Source organism: Oratosquilla oratoria, chromosome 35 (genome assembly GCF_046742065.1).
Source record: "Oratosquilla oratoria isolate Oo_2021 chromosome 35, ASM4674206v1, whole genome shotgun sequence".
Lineage (NCBI taxonomy): Eukaryota > Metazoa > Arthropoda > Malacostraca > Stomatopoda > Squillidae > Oratosquilla > Oratosquilla oratoria.
Window position 1 is genome coordinate 23842815 of NC_134811.1, and position 5341 is coordinate 23848155.

A 5341-nucleotide genomic window follows, 5' to 3' on the forward strand; every position below is an offset into this window, starting at 1 on the left:
GTCTCACTATTTTCTAGGCCCCATGCCTATTCCTCTCGTCCTTTGGGTTAATAAAAGGGTGGTGAATTTTCCTTCGTCTTTCACTGTAATTTCACCTTCTGCTTACACTCGGGATCTCTTTCTCTCGTCTCTACATCGTCTCTTGATCCTCTCTCGACACCCCCTCTATATCTTCTCTCTAGAACGTCTGACGAGATCCCGTATCCTACGCTAAGTTATCTTCGTCTGACGTCACTAATTTTTCTAATCCAATCTCCGGTGACTTCTGAAGTAAATGTCACTCCTTATGGGCGTGACTTTGAATTCATGCACCAATAGTTTTTTCCTCCTTCTCCACCTTGCACCAATCCGGAAAGCCATTTCAATGCCACTAGCAAAATTGTTTATCTCAGCATTAGTCAAACGAAGGTAACCTGCGCTTACAAAGTTATGATTACATAATCGAATATAAAACAGTCACCACCGTCGGTGTGTTTACATAGACAAAACGTCGCCCTCACATAGACATAACATCGCACTCGAGCAGGCGTCGAGTCTGAATTATTCTAATACCCTAGCTCATTTCCATTCGTACACTACCGGCCTCTTACAGGGCTCGGCAGCTACCCTTGGTCGTCCCGACCAATTTCTTATTTCCCTCTTACAGGGCTTGCTAATATATTTCTAGAATAAGCTAATCTACCCTTGCGTAATTGTTAATCTACCCTCCAAAATACATCATTCATGCAATAAATTGGGAATAATACATAAACATAATACCTATAAATGTGAATAACATGCATCTCAATATATATATAAGGTATTGAATTAAGCGGTTACATGGTTGATTTGCTTTGACAGAGCCAATCTCCGGAATACAACAAAGGCAATCAGTGCTGCCACTAACACTGAAAGTAAGGGTATGATAAGGATTGGTAGCATAGGTAATTAATTTGAGGGAGATCTTGACAATGGTCTTCTCTTAATTTTCAAGGGAGGAGAGTTTTCAGGCAATGTGAAGTTGAAGGTTGAAATGTAGGTGTCCTCGGTTAAATGCATTGTATTAAGGGTATTAGAAATGGTGGAAATAGTGTCTGCATGCAATTCGCAGTTATCTTGAATAGAGACAAGACCTTCAACCAAATCCAATTTAGGACTCAACCCGGGACAATTTATTGATACCTTTGTCTTGTTAGGGAAAAACAGGTAATGAGATCCTTGTATGTTACAATGAGGGATCTGGTCTACCAAAATTCGTTGGTAATGACAATTGTTCATAACAGACATATTCCTAACCAGAGAGTTCATGTGAAGCCTCTCGAACACAAAAGAGATCATGCTTTCTCTTAGATTGTTTACAGAAAGGATGTAATTGATTATAAAATTCAATATGAGCACTAACTTTAAATTCTGAATGGTTTATCATCTTTTCAATAGCAATTAATTTGCAAAACACACTAATCTAGAGTTTGAGTGTCTCTTCTTGTTCATTCTTCATTTTTTTTTTTTCAACACACTTCATTTTCAAAGACAGTCTTATTACTTTAAAATGGTCACAATACTCATGTGTGTACTCAGATGAGAGGTCCTTAAGTCCTTAAGGTTCCAAGTCTGACCACAGCAGATCCTAGGTTTTAGGTTTCCATGTATCTGCTTGACACCAAGTTCCAGTTGTCTAGGTCTCCCATCCCAAATACATACAAATGGTCAATACTATCTGTAAAATACATCAAGATTAATGTTCAACTCTTTAAAAATATCATTATAATATTCTCCATATTCTCCAGGGTTATCAATATTTATGCACAAAGTATTACTATAATCATCTTCATAGATCTGCAAGCTAATTTTCCTTATGTCATCTAAATGTCCTACCAATTCTTCTCTTGATTCTAAATGTTTAAGTTTAAACTTGTTTCCACCTGCAGAATCAATTACCCTATATGGACCAGTGTACCTTAGTGAAAGTTTATTATTGGGTGAGGTTGCTTTGACCATTACTAATTCCCCAATTTTCAATTCTAGTTTACGAGCTATTTTGTGTTGTTGTTCCCTCATCTCTTGTGAATACACCTGCATATGTTTCCTAACTCTTTGGTGAATACTTTGAAGAGTATTTATCCTATTGGATATATAATCATCCATATTATATATGGGTTTTTGCTCTGCAGTCAACATTTCATATGGCAGAGTTTTGTCCTCCCCAAAAATTATAAAATGAGGTGTATCCCCAGTTGCTACATTAATTTGATTGTTCAGGGTACACTTAACACAAGGAATCCAAGTATCCCAAGTTACACTATGAGGACTTATTAGGGTTCTAAGACATATAATTATCTTTTTGTTTAACCTTTCTACTACTCCATTACTTTGGGGATGGTTAACGAGTATATTGACTTTCTTGATGTGGAACACATTACATAGATTTTCCAAGATTTTGTTATTAAATTCAGTCCCATTATCTGAAACTAGGATGTTAGGTGTAGTAAAATTACAGATTATCTGATCATAGATTACGGAAGCAATAGTTTCAGCTTTCTTATTGATTATGGGTTGTAATATACAAAATCTTGAAAAATAATCAATAGCAACAAATAGGTATTTAAAGCCGTTCTCGGTTAATGGTAATTCCAAAGTATCCATGTGAACTCTTTCCCAAGGTTTCTGTGGAATGGGATAGGTGAGTATAGGAGCAGGTTTTGGTGTATTTCCCTTCACCTTTACACATTTTACACATTTTTCTATATAATCATATATAGTTTTCTTCATACCTAGCCAAAAGTACTTAAGTTGTGCCTGTCTATAAGTTTTATCCTTTCCAGGATGTGAACTACAATCACTATCATGAAGTAACTTCAATATCTCATTTACCAGAGTTTGTGGTATAACCAACTGATTTACTTGACCTCTAGAAATATCTTTCCCATTTACAAATGTTTTCCTATACAAAATTCCATTAATCAAATGAAATTCCTCTATCTTATACCCCTTTGGTAGCTTTGGAGGATCTCCTCTTGGGTTCATCAAATGCTTGATTATTGAATCACATGTCTCATCATCTCTCTGTTCTCTTATTAGCATTTCTTCATCTAAAGTTACTAATTCTTCTATACTACAAACAAAATTAATCAACCCAGTCCCAGTCATTGTTTGACTAATGTTTCTAGAAAGTGGATCTGCTACATTCCTTCTACCCGGAATATAATTAAATTGAACATCATAGCACTGAAGTATCGCAAACCATCTAGCAAGTCTTCCTCTAAGATTCTTATGCTTAAATAAGTTCTGAATAGCTGTGTGATCAGTCCAAACTCTGATGGGATACCCTAGTATCATATCCCTAAAACTTTCTAAAGAATAAATTACTGCTAAAGTTTCTCTTTCAGTTATAGAATAGTTTCTCTCCGCACTATTACAAAGTCTGGATGTGTAAGCTATGGGTTTCAAAGTTCCATTTCTCTCTTGCATTAGTATGCCTCCTAACCCTATGTCAGACGCATCAGTACAAAGAATAAATTCTTTTTCATAGTCGGGGAAAATTAAAATAGGTGAACTTGTGAGTTTATCTTTCAACTTGTCAAAAGCTTGCTGTTGCGCAGGTCCCCATATGAACTTTGAGTCCTTTCTCAACAAAGAACTTAGTGGATTAGCAATGTCAGCATAACTTTGAATGAATTTTCTATAATATCCTGTTAATCCCAAAAAGCTCCTAACCTTGTCTACATTGGTCGGAACTGGAAAATTCTTGACAGCGTCAACCTTTGAATATACTGTACTCAGTCCGTGTCTGTCTATCTTATGTCCTAAGTAAATGACACTGTCTTGCAAGAACTTACATTTTTCAAGTTTTACTTTTAACCCAGCTTCTCCTAGTCTTGAGAATATCAAATCTAATTTCTTAAAGTGCTCCACTGCAGTCTGAGAAACTATTAAAATGTCATCTAGAAATACACTGGCAGTGTTTCCTAACAATCCATCTAGAATAGTATTCATTAATCTCATGTAAGTTAATGGACTATTACATAACCCAAATGGCATTCTCTTGAACTCATAATGTCCTGTTGTAGTAGAAAACGCTGTGAACTCTCTTGAATCTTCATGCAATTCTATTTGCCAAAAAGCTGATTTGATATCTATAGTACTAAAATATCTATTCTCAGTTCCCAAACTTCTCAAAAATGTCACCGATAATGGGTAATGGTAACCTGTCACGAATGGTGTGCTTATTCAGTTCCCTGTAATCAATAACTGGTCGCATAGTCCCATCAGACTTTGGTACTAGGATCAACGGAAAATTCCACTCACTTTTACTATGTTCAATAATATCCTGTGATAACATTTCAGTGATGAGTTTATCTACTACAGCTAATTTAGAGTGAGGAACTCTGTAGGCTGGTATGTAGATAGGTTGTGTTCCTGGTTTTAACTTAATGTGATGTTTTTAAAACAGTTGTTTTGCCTAAGGCGTCCCCCGGCAAAGCAATTGCTTTTTTATGTTTCATAAGCAAAGCAAATAAAGCTTCATCCAACTCAGGGCAATTAGTTGATTGTAATAATTCTTTATATCTATTTCTTAAGTCTATGCCTTCTTGTACTGAACAAATTGATGAAGTTGGTAATTCTATCTCCTCACTATTCTCATTTAAAATCTTAATAGGTTTAGTACACACCTGAATACATCCTATTTGTGTACCTTTCTTTAAAACTATCTCTTTATTCATAGTATTAATTACTAATACTTCTACTCTGTTCTTATTTGTCTTATAAATCCCTGAGTCCCACTTCAATCCTTTAAGTTTAACTGATTCTGGGACTGTAATTACTTCAGAGTCTACATTGATTCCTTTCAAACACACTTCAACCTTATTAATTGACCTGGGATGTAACAATGTCGACCTTGTTAATCCGCAATCTGCAATTCTCAAGGCATCTGTGGTTGATAATTTAGTAATCTCTGGGATTTCCTGAACTTCTGAGTTGGGTTCACAAATTGTTTTACTTTCTGTAGGGTTGGACCGCTCGGCCTCGCTATCTAGGATAGAAATGTTATCTAAGGATTCATTGATTCCTGTCACTGGTCTTAAGTCTGGTTGATTTAAGAATGGGATTAACTGTGACTTCACTAAAATTCCTAAGTCAGCAGGACAAATTACCATGTTTTCTTTTCTCATAGTTGCAAATCCTATCAATAAATCTCCTGGAAAAACAGACTCTTCTACCACTATCACTGGGATGTACAACTGTTCATTTGTATATAAGGCAACTTCTAGCTCAATCTTACCTAATGTTTTTAACTGGTTTCCAGTTACACCTTGCAATGTGTAACGGATTGGTTCCAACATTTTCACTCCTGGGTTCAACT